General features: G+C 35.6%; 1 protein-coding gene across 1 annotated transcript in view; it reads left to right on the forward strand.

The window, feature by feature from the left end:
* Positions 1-20,660, forward strand: part of LOC137852544 (ubiquitin-conjugating enzyme E2 E2) — a 211,639-nt gene that overhangs the window by 81,546 nt on the left and 109,433 nt on the right. The window lies entirely within an intron of this gene.

Raw genomic sequence — 20,660 nt, forward strand, 5'->3', positions numbered from 1 at the left:
GATGGGTTAAGTTGGTGGGAAAAAGAGTTGGTTGAAGGATTGTTTAATCTCGAAAATAGTTTAGGAATACATTCTGTGGGAGAGACAATTTCTGCAGCTGAACCGTCTAATATACTCCTTCATTTAGTTTGGTTGTCTGCTGTTTATCTCCAAAAAAAAGAAGCAATTAGGCTTGTGTGATGTGAATGCTAGTATGTTATTCAGAAGACAGGTTCACTTCCACATTCTTTCATAGCTTGGCATGTTGCTTAGTCTCTGTGTGTTTTAATTGCCTATATGTAAAATGGGAATAATTACTTTTCCTATCTAGCAGGGTGGTTGTAAAGATAAATTTACTGAAATTTTTCATATGCACTGATGCTAGAACAGTGGAAGCTATGTAAATGCATCATCCTCCAATAATATTTTTTTCAAAAAACATTTTCAAATACTTCCTTGTCTGCTTTTTAAAGCCTAGATAATAGGCTCTCACAGTTGTTGTTTTTTTTATTGGACATCTTTAAGAAGAGAGTTGGCAAGCAAACAAGACAGATTTTAGTGGTCACTAGTACATGTAAATGTGCAGAAAAAATCCATTCCACTTAAAATACGCAGTCGATATAATTAAATTTCAGTTAAAATCATTGAATAGACAATGCAAAATGCAAAACATAGAAAATAGATTTGGAAATGCTGAAAGTATGGGGACCAAAAAAATCAAATGTGGTAGTAGGAATTTAAAATGACCGAGAAGGCTTTTTGTCCTCTGTTTCCTCAGTTTTCCTCCTGTGCATCTGTTTTGCTGTGATCTTATGTGGAGAACACATCTGAAGAGGAGCATTATATTACGTAACTGAATCACAGAAGTGGCTTGAACATATAAGAACCTAATTAGTACAAGCAACTCCTCACTGTAGAAAGCTGTGTTCTGTATTTAAACCACATGTACGTAATAACCATATCTGAGCGGGCACAGACTTCGTCAAGAGAGCAGCAATGCAATTGTTTGCTGTGTGCCCACATACATTACAGAGCTAAATACATTGAACTGTAAGATTAAACCATACTTGTTACCTGGCCTGACTGTATCTTGTGTTGATAGTGCACCAAAAAAAATCTATAAATATCTTGTTTTGCTGTGAAACTAAAGTAATCGTAGCATTTTCATTAACAGCATTTTGGCTTGACAACTTAACCCTTTTGTAGCACAGTGAGCAACTTGCTAAACATTTTAACTGGGCTCCTGTCAGATAAATTTGGTGGCGTAATGCAAGGTACAGCATGATATGTAGGTTGGAGAAACTGAAGCAGTGAAGCAGCTTTTATTTCTGGTAGTATTTTAAAACTTCAAGGAAAAGCTAAGAACTGAATCTAGAATTAAGATCTTGCAATCACCTAATGTTTGCTGAAGTAATATGGTTTAAATATATGCCTCAGAAAGGAATGTATGCTAGTTGATGCAAAACATGCTCATTACTAATACAGCGGTAAGTGCTGTAGACTTGCGCTTCTAAGCACACGAGGCTTGACTCACTAAGGCCTGAAGCTACTCCAGGAAAGACATAAGCAAACCCAGTGCTCTTTTCCCTCAAGATTCATCAAAGGATGAGTCATCTGTTAAAAACAGAGTAATCATCAGGCTATTCTGCTTTTCTGCTGACTATTACTATTAGAACAAAGCCTTCAAGCAAAAAAAAAAAAAAAAAAAAAAAAAAGAAGGAGAGAGAAAAGAAAAGAGAGCTTTGATCTCATTCACAGGATTCAAGGCTGGTTTATGCTTTAAAGTTCTGCCACTGTGATTGTTTCAATCATACGTTGGAAAATACCATGCCATTACCAGGCATAGCTCCAATGGCAAAACCTCTTGGTTTAGGTACAGTTAACAGTGTCAAAAACCTCCCTTTATGATGAAGTAATGTGTTCCATTCAAGACACTGGTGTAAGCTCCAGTGCAAAGCAACCTTTCTCTCCTTAAAGCTGTAGTCTCTCAAATATGGATATATCTTATTTCAGATGGCAATTTTAATAAAGTGATCAACAGTGAAATGACTACTTTTTACTTGGAAGTTTATGGAACAAATGACAACACCCAAGACACGGCATACACAAAGCAGGGATGAAGACCCTTAGACAACAGTCCAGGTGTGAAATAAACACCCACAAGTAATTACATGAAGTCAGAATCTAAGCAGTCTTAGTAAATTTCTGCAAGATTATTTTCTTGAAAAAAGCTTTTTCTCACAGAAAAGGCAGTGTTCTTATTAGGGGTTCCCCAGGCCCTTATGCTCAAGAAACTCCTGTGTAACAGGCAGATGAGTGACTTCAGTAAAACCTTGGTGTAGTATCTCTTTGACAAAAAGAGAGAAATGTAGATGATGTTTTGTGAAGTCCACTGAGGATTTTTAACATGAGGTACTTCATGAAGCAACGTACTAAAACTAAGTAATATCACTAAGCTGCCAAATAAAAAGCCATTATTATGAATGAAGACATTTCACACAACTCTCACAGTTCAGGGCTTAGAAAATCTTTTATGATTATAGGTAATTTATCAAATCCTATAAACAGACTGATAACCAAGATTAGTACTTATTTTTTATATACACTTAGGAGGGCTTCAACTTTGTGTTTAATCAGTTTGCAATTATATTTGAAGCATAGTTTTCAAAAATAGCAGTAGGTGAGTTTAACAAGGTGAATGCCCTTCTGAAAATGGTATTTATTTAGGTGCTATACTTTAACTGATGTTTGATGCTTCATTACTGGTATCTGTATCTGGTATGATAGACATTGAGATTACCCTCCATTTTACAAAAACAGAAAATGCAGAAAATGGTAATATACCAGAACATTTTCCAGTCTGGTTCCTGAGTGACAGCTGTGAGCTGTCTCTTTGTTAAGGCATAATTTCTCATTTACTCAACAAGCCTGTCTCTTTTGCCTTGCATATTATAATCTCAGGTGCAAGGAGAGAGATCTAAAATCACTGCGCTGATCCTTTGCTCTGCTGTTCTAGACAGGATGGCAAAATGACCATCACCATAGAGTGGTAAACTCAAGTACCATCTCCCTAAGTCTGTATACACCCTTTCATCAAATGAACTAATTCTCCATTCTTTTTAAAAATTATTTTTATTATGTCTTGCACAGTTGATTCTACAGCACTCTTAATATTTTCTTTGCTATAGAAATGTAAAAGTTGAGATGTAATTCACAGTCAAAATTGTCTGCTTTCGGGGAAGATAAAATATCTTTCAAAGCAGCAAAGGTAAAATAACTTTCCCTTAATGACATCACATGTAAATTTGTAACTTCAGTGATTGGTTACATTAGCAATTAACAAAGACCAGAATGTGATTTCCTCCTTTTATGCATGGTGCAGTTTAACATCAAACTCTGTACCAAGAATGTAACCTAAGTAAAAAGTGTCATGCGACTATTCATACCAGTGAGTATTGTATCGGCCAGAAGCTTGGATTTCTCCCCAGACGGTAACTTTCCTTGAAGCTTAATTATGAACTGAAAATTAAATTCATGTCAGAAATGCTTTCTTATTATTTGGTCTTCCCCGTTGTCATCTTGGCAGCAGGATTTATTTCAGTCCTTTAAACACTCTGTGCGGATGGATGCCAACTGTGCAAGCTCCAAAGCAGATCTCATTATAAGCTAACCTAGTGATAAGATGAAATAGCCGATGAAGTTGTATCCAGATTAGTCAGTCAGTGGATGATCTTCAAGTCAGGAGGGGGGGGTAAAAAGTCCACGAAAACTCTGTAGCATCTTTTTTTTTTTTTTTTTTGTGTTGTAGTAGTTAGACCACTCCAGAATCACCATCACTCTTTAACATGGGCTGCATTATCTTCAAGCTGCCAGGAGGATTAAGGCCAGGACTCTCATTTGAATGCCCTTTCCTGAGAAAATGTACTTGTTTTCACCAGCTATATTTCCTACTTATACTTTGCTGCACGAACAAGATGTTTTCAAAATTTTGATATTTGTTTAACTTAAGAAGTATTTCGCTAAAAATGATGCAAGCCTCACATCAGCTTTTAACAAATGAAATTCTTCCTTTTATTCTGCTCCTGGTAACAATAAGGAAAAAAAACGCTAAATGTTAGTCCTTTGGTATTACTTGTGATAAGACAGTTTTTTTCCAACATGCGTGTACTTGAGGAAAAGAAAGGTTACAATAAAAATTCAGTTATTAAAATTCAGCTATTAAAGCAGAATACAGGCCTAACTGTTTACTTAGAACACTACTTATGTATGTATATTTCTATCTTTCCCTCTGTCTTTAGGCAGTTTTTTTGGTGCTTTCTAGCTGGGCTCTATAAGATTCCCACTTTATTCTTTAGTTGAAATTTGGAAAATGCAGTATTCTTCCTGGGGTTTAAAAAACAAAACAAAACCTTATTTTCATTCTGTATCTATATTTCTTGAGGGTTGCAAGCCTTCTGATGCCAAAGTCTAGACCAATAATCTTCCTGAGGTCAAAGGCTTAATGATATTCAACATCTACTTTATGTTTTAAGAAATAAAAACAGGCATATAGTTTGCCTGTGCTTATGATAGTTTTAATAGATGAACACATTTGTCTCATTATAGCAAACCAAAATCAGTATTCAAACTATTCATAATGTCAGGAAAGAGTAAGGATTCATGAAATTGTTCAGGCAATACTGTAATATTTAACAGCATGGCTATTAGAGCTACATCAGGAAATACTGAGAACTGGCTATCATTCAATATATGAAAATCATGTTGCACCTAATAAAAGCAAAAGCAAAAAATGCTGTTCCATTTTCATTTTTAAATGTTCTTCCTAGGTTGAAAATAAGACAGCAATTTACAATTTTACTTGTGATGTAATGTATTTGTCTTCACTAGAACTTCAGTCACTGGTATTTTGAACCCCATTTTAGTTCTTGTTCTCACGTGTTGAATTGATACTATTTACTGTAGAGCTGAATAATTCTGCAATGTGATCATAGATTTCCTAAAGTAAACTGGTATTTTCTTATTAATTAGGAAAAAAAAAAAAAAAGAAACCCAGTCTTTCACTGAGACATGCGTTTTGTATTAGAATGCCAGGAATTTGTATTTTTATCTGTAACTGTTCTGTCAACACAGATTTAATTTTTGATTTAAAAACAGGACATCATGAGCCAGTTTATATGGGCAATATCTTCTCAGCTTTTATGCCTTGCCACTCAAGTATCTGAATAACAGATACAACATAAAGAAACATCTCAATATGCATTAGCTAACAGTGATTTATCTACTGTTTCATGGTAATTTATAGGCATATATTTGTCAGCTGTTTCACAGTAACACATATATTCAAAACATCTGAATTTTAAGGAATGCCTCCTAGATTTCAGGTTTACATTGAAAAAAAATAATCAAGATTAATTTAAAGTAGGCTAGATTCAGTGAAGTTAAGGAAAGGAGGCATTACACCATATGTGTAACATCTGCATTAAGTTTTTTGGATTTGTTTTTAATCATGGTTTGCAGCGTATTTAAACCTGCACATAAGGAGTTGTAATTGCTTCTTTAAATTGTTTCTTACTTTTAGCCTTCAATATTAAACAAGGCGCATATATGTGTGTGTATATATATATATATATATATATTTACAGCAAAAATGTAGTGTTTTATATTACACCATTGTTGGGAAATACGTCTACATTTACTGTTCCTCAATTGAGCAGTCCTTTTTTAAAAAAGAGACATGCATAGTTTTTAAAGTCCCTGTTCACACCAACTGAATTTAAAAGTTTTTTCCAAAACTAGGAGCATGGGGGGAATTGTAATTTATGCCCCCTGAAATGGTTATACAGCTTCCTCCTTATCCTCTGTGTAATTTATACAGTTAATAGGGAAACTGGTAATTTTTCAAAAAATATATATTTGTTGTTGTTCTTTACTTTGCTGAATTCAGTGACAGGAGCTCTCTGAAATAAAGACATTACAACACCTAAGAATCTGTGAACCTATAACACCTATTTCACTGTGAAGCGATCTGTGATATTTTCTGTAGCTACAAATATTGTTACTTTACAATTCTGAGACTTAAAAATCTTCAAAAGTACTTTCTCAGTGCTCCACTGAAAAGATGAAAATCTCCCATTTGGGGCGATTCTACATGCCCCAGGGATACATGTTTATTGCACTTGGAAGTCAGGGTGCTTCAAGAGGCTATTAAACATTTATTTAGTAGCCTAGTTCCAGGCGTAGGGGCTGTGACAGTGGGCACCTTGTACCAAGCAGAGCGCTCCTGTGTTTGGTGCCTGAGAGCTCAAGCCAAAGCCATGCTGTTTCTTGTGATGCATCTGAGACCAGAGCAAGCACAGTTCCCTTTCAGCAGTGCTGGCTTGTGCAGTAAGGACAAGTTTAGAGAGAGAAATCTTGAAAGCTTTGAAAGTACCCTCCTTTGTTGCTTTTGTTTTAAACATCCATGTCTGTGCAAAAAATAAAATATTGTCTGCACTCCAGGCTGGCTATTGTAAATGCACGCCTTACTAATTAACAGAACTGTACATGTAGGGGCTGAAAACGTTTTGTGTTTGACTGATCCTTAGATAGATGGTTGCATTGTTCTCTTTCTTCACCTTGTCTCCACTGCACCCCATTCCTTCTGTTGCACGAGGACTTTCCCTAGTTGTTTTCCTTTCTAAGACACGAGCAAATAGTAAATGACACTGAAGCATGAAGTTATAGTGCTGTAAGTCTGAATTAAGTTAGGACAACCAAAGAAATGTGGGTTAGCTGCTATGAATTAACAAAATATTGTCATGTTTCTGTTTTTATTATTTACTTGTCATTAATCATACATGAAAGGGTAAGGTGGAAACTTTCACTGCCGAATTCCTCTGTGTGTTACACGTGGCTCTTGGCAACGTGATTTCCTACAATTTCTGCTGAGTTATAGGTTCTCAGGTATTCTGATGATGCCAAATGATGCAGCAAATGGAAGGCCATGGGATAAGAATGCTTATGAATTAAAAGCTTGAAGGCATATCTCAGATATTTGTACTTGTCTCTTCCATCCTAACCATAGAGTGAGCTCTGTCTGAGGTAAAAGAAAGGTATGAACAGAATTTTGATGAAGGTGGTGAAGAAAACACTTTTTCATTGTCACTCTAGTCAGAAGGGGTTATAATGTGATCGTGTCTGGGACAGAGATACGAGTGTTAAGCATCTCCTGTCTGCAGGGAGCATCACCCAAGCATGCCTGTGTTGTGCAGCAGAGCTCTGCACAAACTGCGGGTGACTTATTCCAAAGCTGGAGGCAGCATGGGCTTGTAGGTACCTAAACTAAGAAGTCCTAAAGGCACAGCCTGTTGACGTCAGTGTGGCACCAGGCTCTCGCTGTCTCTGCTGCCTCTTCATCAAAGTTGGGAGCTGTTGTACTACATGGATGTCCTGAATGTCCCATGCAAACATTTCTGGTTGGTTTACTCCTATCTTGTGGATCTCCTCACCACACCTCTTTCTTTGAAGCAGGCAGGCTTATCTCACAATTGAACCCTGCTAACATAAATCAGTGTTGGCATTTCATTTCCCCTACCCCCTGCTACCAAAAAAAAAAAAAAAAAAAACATATTTGCTTACATGGTTCCTTATGTGGGAGGCATTAATTTAGCGCAGGGTAAGCAGTGGTGTTCCTGATATTTCCCACCCAACAGTTTGAAAGCCTGTAAAAGCAGCCACCAAGATGACGAAGAAAGGGAGCAGCACTGAGTGGAGAAAATAGAGCTGACAAGTTACTGAAAGTTACTGAAATAATCCTGCCTGAGGTTGAGCCATTAATGAGTAAAAGAAAACAAACCTCATCCAGAAGAAGACTGCCTGTCACTTTGAATGTTATGTTATGAATATTTAAATGAAAACATTACAAAAAAAAAAAAAAGACATACCATTTTTCTCATCTGAAAATCAGAAACTAATAAATTGTTCTGTAGATAAATTATGTAAAAAGATGTCACATTTTTAAGGAAGGCAATGTGTTGCTAATTTGAAAGAGAAGAGAACCAAGTGGTGTTAGTATGGTACTTTGGGGACAGTGCAAGAATCCAGGGAAAATGAGGAGAACAGCCTCTCAAGAACTTAATTTTGTTTATTTTCCATAAAGTGGAAGAAGAACAAAGAAGTGCTGTTGCTGGGTATGCATGGGAAGCTTTTCTTGCCCCAATTTTTTTTTCCCATATGTATGTGGCTAGAAACCAATTAATATGAGTAACGTGAGGTGACCATCTCTCACCAAAAAACAAAAAAAAAAAAAAAAGAAAATATAAAACAAAGACATCTCTGACGCTGTAGTGAACAATTTTGGCAGCTGAAGCTGTGTTTAATCTGTAAACAGGTTAGTAATATTTAATACTTCAATTTGTATGCTGGGAGATTTTCTTTTGTTCCTACAATTCTATATTTAAGATTACTAGGGCTTCAGGCAGAACTGTTTGGGTAGTAAAGTGATAAACTGACACCAGAATACTTGGGGGGGGGGGGGGAACACATTACGCTAACAGCAGCCAACAGCAGTTAATGGTTTTCAGCTGTTGCAGATCTAATTGATCTTGTTGCTATAACAGAAAGCAGTTCTCTGTGATTCATATGCTTTCTTACTGGAACATATTCTACTCTCTTGCTGTTTTTAAGCCTCACTAACTCTGGTTTTTCCCTTTTCTTAAATGCCATTGCTAACAACACGTTCTATTTAGAGCTAATATTAATAAAATAAAAATTCTGTTCGTTTGCCGAGACTTAAATTTCCTCTCTTGATTAAAACACAAGGCCAAACTATGTAAATTCAGTTGTACATTTCTTACACTTACTTATTCCCTACTTTGAACTGTCACATCCAGCAGTCATTATTCTTGATTTATACATACCTTGAAATCCATATCTGCCATGGATGTATCAGACTAAAATGATGTAAATATTTGCCACCGGTTGCAGTCTGATGTCAAAATCTCTTCTTAATTCTGCACATGGAGCTTCCATTGATGTCAATACATATAGTACATTTTCTACAGGACATGCTTTGACTGATGCAACTGATAGAGCTGCCAGTGCCATTTGAAATCTGTATGCAAGCAATTTTCACTTTTTTCTCTGTAGCAGTTGTAAACTTCTGAAGTATTAGTTACATTTTCATAGAAGCATTAATTTGAATTATTTCACTGGAATTTTAGTGTTGTTGTTATATTGGGGGAGTTGTTTTCTTTGTGTGATTTTATTTTTTGACAAAAGGAAACTGGAAAAAAGTGTGAAAATAAGTACAAACTTGCATTGGTAGTTGTAATTCTAACTAGAAGAGACTTTGCAATTCTAAAAGAAGAGACTTTGTTTTATTCTTATAAATGTAAGGACATATCAAAGAGGAATTTCTATTTTAAACGTCAGGAATCTGAATGGAAATGCACACTACTTTTTGGTATCGCTCAGATTTCATCTTCATTTTAAGAGCTGTGTATATTCCTATGCAGGCAGACTGCTCTACAGAATGATTTTACCTGCCAGTTTTGTGTGAAAAGAATCTTGGCTTCTAGCATGTGTTGTAGCTGCATTGCTCCCTATATTATTCAAGTAATACTATGTATTAAGAAACTTGAAGCATCTTTCTTTAGAAAAAAATGGTTTTGCAACTGTTGAAGTGGTGGAATGTCTCACTATACCTCCTGTTCATTTCTTTTTGTTTTCGCAAAGGCGTCCATCGCTGTACTGGAAGACAAAGTAACATTTGCAAACAGAAAAGAAATGGGGAATTTTTTCCTTTCTTCCTTTTGTTGCTGTGTTGTTTTGATATATTTTTTAAAGGTTGACACAGAGCCCCCTGAGAATTTTTAACATATGAGAGTAGATAACCTTGTTCTTTTGTTCACTCATCCCTACCCTATTCTGATTGCCTGGGGCTGTTTTCTGAATATTCCATTTCATATCCGTTTAACACTTTCTCCATTCTTCTTTCTGCCTTCATTCATCAGTTCAGAATAATGTTACATCCAATGTATCAGCAGAAAGCATAACAAAGACCTTTCAGACATAATCTCATCAGTGTCTCTTTGAAGGAAGAGTCCCTAAGAACAAACCAAGGTTGTATAAACACAAATAAGAACCTTATTTCAGCAAAATGCTCAAGTTCAAATTTAGCATTTCTTGGAGTCTTTTTGCTTATCAGAGGCTTAACATTTCTTAAAAGATTTTGCTGCTTCACCTATGACAAAAAGCTGTTACTTCCACATGCTGTCCTCTCTGGTGTCCGATACGTTTCTCACAGAACCAGACACCATCCGGCTGGGGAAGTATGGCAACATATAGCTCAGAGTAAAGCCCAAACTTTACTCTGAGCCTAAGACTAAGAAACTCCAGTATGCATAGTTTGGTATTAGTAGTTTTCCAGTTATTTTGAATAGTCATCTCCCTTTTTGACCAAAAGAAGAACATCAGCATCTTGTCATCCTGGTTGAAGAAAAGGTCTTTTAACAAATAGCTTATAAAGCAGTATCTTGCTTATGTGAAAAATGAACAAAGAAAATGAGTTTTCTTTAAACACAAATGATTTTTTAAGTCATTCCTAATTGTGGAACAAAGTGTACGCTTAAGAAACACCTTTCCCTAAGCACAGCATTTCCATTTTTCCATTCAAATACTTTCACAAAAGGGTGTGAATTTAACAATTATAGTTAGGCAGGGCAGAGAAGAGTACCGAACGCAGCTGTGTAACCATGTAAATGCAAATAACCCATTTTCATAGACAACAAACATGTACTGTTAGGAATGGCACATGCACTTTTAAGAATAAGACAACATTTAAAGTCACATTTTGTATGTGAGCTTAGGAATATGCCATATCAGATGTTAAGTTTCAATATTAAAACTTTATTGGCAATATAAAAGTCTTCAGTTTCTGAGAGGGAAAATTGGAATACTTATAAGAATGTAACAGCAAGATAATAAAAGGCACAAATTCATCTCCTCTGGATTTTAGAAAGAGGCCAGAAGACAATAATAAAGTAAGGTTTTCAGGAGATGTACAACATTTTTTAACCAAAAAAAAAAAAAAGTAAAACTTACTCTGCAAATGACACAACAGCAAATAAAGTTTACACTAGAAACCAAAGCCATCTGGCAAATTAAGTGAAAATTAATGATTAAAGAAAATCTCACTGTGTTTGTAGTGTATTTTCATCCATCTGTGCCCAATTATAAAAGAGTTGTCAAAGAAAGCAAGCCACTGGTGGTTAATTCCAAACTAATCCAGAAAGCCTGAAAACGTCCATCAATGCATTTCTTACAGTTTCTAATCTCTGCAGGTTTCTGATAAGAGCAGCATTAAACCACGGTGTCATGAATCTTGGCTCTCACGTTTGAAACTAACAGAGATGTACTACCTGTGATCATTTTAGATTAAGGAAATACCATCTTTCAAAAGCACACTACTGATAGAATTTATAAAAGGAAAAAAACTATGTTCAGATCCATTTCTGTCATACAGTGCCAACATAGCAATTGTAGTTAACGATATCTAGACTCTAAAACCGTCAGCTGTGACCCGAGTAGATAGTGCTAAAGTGCTGTATTATATTGCCAGAGTAGGCGGTGTTGGAGAGGCAGTATGCCCTGCAGCAGCTCTGTGTTGTGTTAGGTTCAGAGGGCTTTGCTGCCCAGGGCACGTTGGTGCATGGTAGTTTAAGCTGTGAATTTGCAAATTTCCTGACGCTTTACATGGTACTGCTCTGTAGTTTCACACCCTTAGTTCATTGCACAAGCACCTATATAGACTTACTCGCATCCAATGAGTCACAGATCATCCGTACATTGTTCTCTCTATAAAGAGGACACTGTTCTCTATTTTAAAGGGAAGGAGCTGGTGATAATTTTGCTGTTAGTTTGGGCTCTAAGATTATTTTCTTGTAAGGTCTAACTGTAACTGCAGTTGGGACTTCTGACTAGTCTTGCTTCGTAATAGATAACCTTCCTTGGGTAGGCTATCCTATGGTCTTTCTCTAGAACAAATGGAGAGGGGGAAGCATCCAAAAAGCAATTTCAAAGAGGTGTCTACCTCATAATTGCCTTTTTGAGGTCCTTAACCACCAATTGAAATGGGAAACTCATCTCTGTATTCTAAAGTTATCCTTTATGAAAGTTATCCTCCGTAATGCAATTTAGTCCCAACAGTAGGTACACAGCAGAAGAATTAGTGAGGAATGAACATTGGGATGGGCAAGTAATTCCATTTGTGTTCTGTTTCCAGATAGGGATTTGGTGTCAGAGAAGTGAGTGACAGAGGGACATTAGGTAACAACATTAAGCAAATCCCTTTCTGTGGATTTTTTTAGTAGCTGGTTATAAGGCATGAGTTTGCTCGTGAGCCTTTGTTGAGTTAGAGACAACTGTTCTATCTCGGCTCCTCTCTCACAAATGATTTAAGAGAGCAGTTTGGAACTGTGATCAGGAAAAAAAAAATAGGAGAGGTGTCATTCTTCTCCAGCACTACCCTGTTCATTGTCAGACTCCTAGCATTGTCTCTGTAGGTTTTTTGACTTTTAGTCATTCTCAAGGTCTTTATGCAACTTCTTGCTACTGGGGTTCATCTGACACAATCTCCATTAGAACTCAGCCAGACTTGAAAAGATCATATATATGAAATACCTACAGTTGTAAAACTTCAAAACTCTGTGACATCTGCTTTCTTAAATGAGCCCATGTGAAGCTGATGTGCCCAACCCTTTTAAATAATGCACTTGAATTAACCCCTTACAATCTTCTGATAGTAGACAGCATAAATCAATGCTATCAGCCAGCTATGTAATCATAACATTTACAGACATCTCAACATCCTTCACATCTAGTACATTAAAATTGTCTGCTCAGACATAGACCATAGTTTGACATGTAATTGCTTTTGGCTGCAGTTCAGGCTTATACAGCCCTTGTAGCTCCTTGGTTGTGTTGGTAGAAGTATTTGAGCAGCCATGCAGTGAACCAGATCAGGGAGCTGAGCCAAGTTACAGAAAACAAAACAAAACAAAACAATATATATATATATGTATATATTTAATAAGGTTATTTTTGAGCTAGATCAGTTCCCTGCGCTGGCAAACTGGAGGCAGCAGCAAAAAGGCAGGGGAAAGTGAGAACTTATGCCAGCATACCATTGAAATGGAGGCATGTCAAGCCATGTTTTTAATGTAAACTTCCAGTACGGTGTAAAAGATTGCTACATCTAAATACCAACATTAAATGGTAATTCAGGAAAGCTCTTTGTTATTGTCAAAGTAGAAATTGCCACATTAAAAAATCTATCGAGAATGCAGAACTCGTTTTTTAAGCTTGGCTGTCACATTCTTTAGTAAACATTATTATTGTTCAGAGGGGTAAATTTATTCTTATGTTTCAGGAATGACTGATAATGCTATTTTAATATTCCAAATTAGATTCTGCTTCAAATGGAAAACCCAAACATAGCTACAACGGGCTAGATCATGCCTGAGTTATACCTGTGTATTCCTATTTACTTCAGTGTTGCTGATTAAAAAGTAATTTAGGGCAAAATTTTGTCTGACAAGTTTCAGTTTAGTTCTTATGTACAAAGCATTCATTACTGCATATCTCTTAATATCATCTACTCCAATAATGGCTTCATATATGAATTTTATTTTCATGCCCTATAGGGATTTCTGTTGTGCATCCATCCAGTTTTTCTGTAGGCATATGCAGTAGTAAAAGAGTAAATTTTAGCATGGTGGTTTAAAAGTCCAGACATATGATTTCTTTTCTACTTCTTCACTTCTGTGGACCAGCACCATTTTGAATGTCATGGTGCTATGCACCATATAAGCATACAGAATTTACTTGACACGTTAAATATTTAATATAATCTACATTAACTGAATTTAAAGTTAGGACCAGTTTAGATTGGAAGTCCTGAGGCCAGGGAGATACTTCTTTTTCCTATTGAGAATCTTAACACTATTAGAATACCTTTTGAATACCTTATTAATACCCCTTATGAATGCTTTTTTTTTTTTTTTTCCAGGTAGGACAAACATTTTTACGATGACTTAAATATTCCTTGAAGACAAGCTTTTCTAAAATAAAGTAACATTGTCAAAGTTTGAATGGAAATTTGCCATGAGCATACTCAATTTCCAACCTGATATTACTGGCCTTAGAAAGATCTGTGGTAATTCTGTAGTAACTCTCACCTATATAATGTTACAAAGAGTACTATCTGCTGAAAATTCATCCCTTCTCAAAGCTGTTCCCTTTCCAAACCTGTCTGGTGGGAAGGACTAGCACAGTCACTATTCCATAATGAAACCATCATCCTTCCAAGATTTATTTTGAAAATTGGGAAATATCTGCAAAATCTTTATTATTTTTCCTTTAAATTATTACAGCTAATTTTCTGTAAGGAAAATCAATGCCTGGAAATAACAGCAACACTTGGCATAGATTCTGTGTGTCAGCCCACTGGTTCATTCATGTATAAGTACATATTTTTTATATGTAAGTATATATTAGTTCATTCATAGGTATATATAAATCTATCTGTGTATAGATACATATAGAAAACATGAGGAGTTTTTCTTGCATTTCTTTTTCTTTTTGGAAGGACGGGAAGCTAGAGCAGATTAGTGCTTCCTGAAAAATAAATAAGGAATTGCTAAAGCAGTCACGGTAAAATCAAGCCACAGGCAAACTTGTATCTTGTACAGTAACATGATATTCTGGTTGTATGCCTGTTTAATATCTTTTAAGCCACCCTTGGGCAGGACCCCACTGTAAACAAGCTGTCGAGTTTGACTTGGAACATCCTTTTAAAAATAACACTAATAAATAAACATTCTGTCTTCACACATTTTGCTGCCAGGGATTCTCCATTTCTAAACTTATGGGCATAATGATTTGTAAAGGTTTCTTTTTTTTTGTATTAACTGCAGTCTCCATTTTTCATAAATATGAATTCTTCATTTTCCATTTGTTTAATTCTTTAAAATTAAAACTTAAATCTTATTTTATAATTATATACTGTCATTTTAATGAAGTTTTTTCTGTATTGAAATAAGCCCCGTCTGCTAAATTCTCTTTCTGGCAGTGTTATATAAATCAATAATAGTAATATTAGGTAATAATAGAAGAGGAATATGAGTCTCCAATTATTAAGAGCTGAAGTAAAAGGCTGCACATAGAAAATAATTTGCTGTGTACAAGTTCCACTGATTCAACAAAAGCCAGTGAGATGTGTAGCACTGAATGTCTTCTGTAATACTTTATCTGTGAAAATTTATCTAAATGTATTCTTCAACTCCTCTGTCTTTGCTCCCCTCATTTCCTTGTAGCTGCTCACTCTTCCCTAAGTTTGGTTTGATCTGGTGTTCACTGCCCCCAGGGCTGTGTTTGGGATCTCTCTGCTCAAAAGTAAAGGGCTTTTGGAACTGAGTAGTATAATTCCTTGTACCCTCAAAAGGCAAACGAAAGGTCCCAGGTTCTGCTTTCATGAATGGCCAAATGTTGCCTCCAGTAACCAGTACTTCTGTGCAAACAAACAGGAGTCTCCTTGGACTCCTTCAGTTTTTGTAAGCTCCATGGATAACTGAAAGAGGAATTGAATTCTTAGTGTGGCGTTCCACCAGGGCTGCCTCTGAATTAAAAACATATTTGCTGAACAGCAAGTCCAATGGATGTATTTAATTAGACGAATTTGTGAACATCTGAGATTCTGTTTCTGCCGTGTTTGATAGGAAGCAGTTTGCTAGACTTCAGAAGTGACAAGGTTTCACTCCACATTATTTGATACTTAATTTGTGAATGACTGAGTCTTGTTTGCAACAACTGAACATTTTTTAAAACTTTCTTTTTTTTAAGCTGTACTAGTATTTAGTTTCATTATACCTTTACCGTCTGGAGAAAACATGGATACACAAGGTTGAGAAAACTTTCAGTTTTATTAGGAGTGTATTTTACTGAGTGTGTGTGTACATGCACAGTGTTTTAGAAAATATGTAGACCCATTGAAAACTTAGCCTTTGCTTAAGAAGGGTAAGATATCTAATTCTCATGGTTGTAGAGAAAGCCAAAAGAGTATGCTCTTAAAAGTTAATAATGAAGTTAAATAAATGGAATCCTGAGCAAATCTTACAATTTTATTACTTCTATTTGAGTGATTGAAGTTGGCAAAGCTGGGTTGAGTGTTGTTTATGTGTTTAAGATTTCTACAAAGTAAGAATATAAGATAATTTTAAAATCCAGGGAACAACTTGGAACAATATCTCCCTTGGAACAACGTCTCTCTTACAGCAGCATATACATGTATGACACTGCTGTCAAAATCAATGAGAACTCCAGTAGAATTCAGTGAATTCTGTGTTGCTGTCACTTCACATAAGTATTACTGGCCCTGTAATGCTGTTATTTCTTACCGGGTCACAAAAGACCACAGTAGCATGTAAGATGCTCTGCGTATGAATGGTACGATGATTACAGAGTAGTTTCATTGAAAGACCTTTTAATCCTGCTGCTGGAAGTTCAAAAGAAATTCTTCAGCAGTAGTGGAGAATCTTTAATGAACGTTGTTGCCAAGCTTTTGCTGGTTCTTTTTGAAAGACATATAAATACATTTTAGAATGAATTTTCTCTGCTGTGTTTCTCTGCACACAGGATGAAAATGGCACCTCAGTATGGGCAATTGCAGTGTTTTTAAAGGGTCCTCGGCACAGGAAATATGCAGTGCTTTGTGCCCACATCACTATGTTTGACAGTGCGATTTTTGTGACAGACTGAAACCATGAGATAAATTTCATTTATGATGCATGTTTGACTGCCTCACCTTCACTCTCCTCACTAGTCATTTTGATTTGGACTCAGTGTTATCTGGAAATATCATGCTGTAAAATAAAGAAAAATAGCTTTCTGGGAAACATTTCTTTTCTCCTGCACCATATGCATTTTCCAAAACAAATCTAAAATGCTTTTGTCTTACTTTGTCTTACTGAGAGGTCTAAGAGCCAATCTTTCGTGAACCATTAAAAGCTTGATCTATAGAGCTGAAAATTCTGTTTGCAGGTATGGCAAGACATTCTTTTCAATTCCTGGTAGGTTCTGAGTTATTGGATGTTAAAACTGTAGTACCATGACTTATAGGGAATATATTTTAATAATTTTCACAGGTTATTGAAATATATTCATTATCATTTTATTCTCCCTTTAAGGCCTATAAAGTTGAACTCATGATAATAAAATCAAGTGGCTTTATGTGTAGATATTTAAGAAATAACAATAAAAAAGTAAAACTCTCTAACACAGATCTAAAATAGATTGTCTGCAAAATATGTTATAAATATGATAAATGGTGGCACAAAATAGAGGTATTATGAGCACTCCCTTGGGATGATCTACATTAAAATAAGGCAATATCACAAGGTTTATATATTAGTAAAACCTTAGCCATACAATTCATTAGGACAAGTGTAACAATTTATATCCACGAGTGTATTACACTCATATATGTGTATCTGACTTTTGTTATAGAATTGACAAACTTAATTTTCCTGCAAGTTCTGTTCTATCTTTGGCCTTCCACTCAGCTGCATCAAGCATATTAAGTATTTGTTTTACTTTGTTTTCTGTGAATATCACAGGTGTTGGAACAATTTAGTGTTGTTTTGTTATAAAATTTAACTTACAATTTGAATTTGAATGAGTTATTGTTTTTTGATGAATCATTATTTCTTTAGTTCAGTTGTTTAATCTTTGCTCTGGTCTTTGGGTGTAATTGCCTAATGGCACTCAATTGGAATTTCACATTAATAAGAATAGGGTAGAAATGATGTCATAAGAAACTTGTACAGATCACATTGGATTTATAGATAATTGCTTCAGGATTTTGATTTTCTTATTCTGAAGTGCCATTTCCACCTCCTTACCTCCAGTTTCTGCATTTTACATAAAGTCTGACTTCAGTACTTAGGATATTAAGAGTATGTATTAATAAACCATGTACCTTTGAAAAAAGGTATGGAATATATTCCCTGAAGGCCTGGTGGTTCATGGTCCACAGATTATTTCAATCCTTCAAACCTAATAAAAGCTTTCATTCAAAGAGTTAGGTATGTAAGCCTCTGGATTCATACCTACCTGCCTAAACAAGTGGATACATCTCCATATTTCTCCTCCATTCCCTAATTTAGGTATGTTCCTGAATTCACAGGTAGGAACAGGTAGCTTTGTAGTAACTTTATGGCTGCTTCACTCTATATTAATAGCCCATTTTAGTAGTGTGGGTTTTTTTGTTTGTTTGTTTGTTTGTGTTAGTTTGTTTTATTTTGTTTTGTTTATAGGAAGGAGGGGAATTCATATGTGCCCATACAGATGAAAGATGCTAGCAATAGTTAAAAGGCAGAAAAAGAAAGTAACACAGAATGAATGGCTAGATTTGAAGAAAGTTATTTGAGATGGAGTCTGAAAGTGGAAAATCCTAGTAGCTTGGAAGATACAAGTGCTGATCAAAACTAAACTCAAGAAGGAAGAGAAAATCAAAAACGAGGCACTTCACAAATTGAGAGAAGTCTCACAGAAAAACTAAGTTTCCTAAAACACTCAGTAGCTCACACACTAAGAGTAGAAATAGGGGAATCTGATTACTGAGCTCAAGCTGAAGAGGCAGACACAGAAGTGGAAAAAGGAACCAGAGCACTCTGCTGTAAAGGGAAATAAAGAGTTGACAGGATAGAGTGCAGAAATGACAAAAGAGTGTAGGTAGGCAGCAGAAAGGGAAGCAGAATGAAAGCTTTAATTTGGAGACAGCAGTCAGGAGAGACCCAGAATAGGAGATGATACAGAGTTTGCAAGATCGAGGAGATAGTATTGCATTAGATAAGGTATATCGAATGGAGAAGAGGGTAGAGGAAAAGATGCATAGTGGACTGACCACGTAGAGAGAAGGGAGGAAAATTCAAAGCCTATGTCATTCCTTCGGTTTAAAGGCATAGAGAAGAAAATAGGAAAAAAGAGCAAAACAGCACTTTCTTTTGTCAAGTTAGGGTGATGCTGAGACATCAGCAAAGTTTGTTTCTGTTGCTCTGAGGAAGTGCAGGGTTAATCTGTACACGGCATCATTTCTTACAGTGGTAAGAACAGTGCATCCAAGTGGTTCTGCTTCATCACATGAGAACGGGCAGTGTGGGTTATGGGCTTGCTGACTTAATGATGAATAGTTTTACTAGTATTATTTAATTCAATACATACAGTTTTCTATTGTATTCATTGTTCAATCTATTTATGCTTTAATATTAAGGGATAATAAATAAATTACTCAAGTAACAACTAAAGTACTGAAGTCATCACAATGAATTAATTAGCTGTTTTATTTGTGGGTTCTGATCAATGATTTAAATGAGCATCTTTGGTTTACTGTGCACACTAAATATACAGGTACAGAGTAGTAGCGAAAAATGCATTAATACAAAAACAAAATTTACTTTATGATTTAACACTAATCAACCATTGCTAATGTGCTATAAAATACTACTTAAGGTAGATACTGACTTCCATTATTAAAGTTAATGGTCTTAGTTGCCTCATCTGCCTTATTCCAATATATTAAGTATGCAGACCCCATAATTTAATTATCACCTGTTAATATTGGTTCTAAATTCATTTTTGTGCTTTTGGGCTGAAGCTGCAATGATGAGCCAATTAAAAACATTATCTGGCTGCTCAAAGCATCACATTTGTAGTTATGCTCAATAGTACATGATTCTACAGGGACTTTCAAGATGGAACATGCTGCCCTAATGCCTTTAGGGATTAGCTAAACAAAAGAAAAAATGTAAAGGAAATTTTAAATATTTTCTCTTCTGTGGGATTTTAATTTTCAGATCTCTTCCTTTGCTGTATGTTACAGTTTTCCTTGAAGCTAATTTGCATAGCTGTAAAAGTGTAGTAGGTAGCTGAATTACAAGAGAGACTCATTTGAGACCCTGGGTTTTCTTTAAATCCCAGAGGAAGAATTTGGTTCAAGAATGTACATAAGGTACTAATTACAAGGATCGTGTTAGATAGCTACTATTTGAATGAGAGTGGTGAACTAATAAAATACAGCACATCATAACCTCAGCTGATAATGAAAAAAAGGAGCATTTAATTTATGTAGATGTTCTCAAAGCAACTTGAAAGGACAATAGCCACACATTGTATCAGTCTCATTACGTTGTTTATTAACACAAAAGACTCTTTTTTTCTCTTATGTTATCAGCTTGCTGCTGACAGGGAATTTCAAGTGCAGGTGTTTCAAGTTAATCTAAATTTATGTTTTTATAATGGATGACTGAGAAATGGCTGATGTAAACAATGCAGATTTGTTAGTGGAATATATGCATTTGGTGTAGAAACATGTATTTGTGTTTTGTTTCTCAGTCTGTAATACTGTGATATGAAATTCCTGTCTTTTTGTGCCGTGTAGTAACCTCCTGGCAGAATATAGACTATTAATTAGACTATTTGGTCTCCTGTAGCTATGCCATCCTGCATAAACACAAGGATGGGTCTTAACGTTTCTTGAGGAGTCAGTGAAATCTTCTTCCATAGAAAAAAACTCTCTTCTGAAGTGCAGCTGTCCTAAGCTGTCCTGTTACCTCCTTTAGGGGCTTTTTTTTTTTTTTTTTTTCCTT

Source organism: Anas acuta, chromosome 2 (assembly GCF_963932015.1).
Source record: "Anas acuta chromosome 2, bAnaAcu1.1, whole genome shotgun sequence".
NCBI classification, from domain to species: domain Eukaryota; kingdom Metazoa; phylum Chordata; class Aves; order Anseriformes; family Anatidae; genus Anas; species Anas acuta.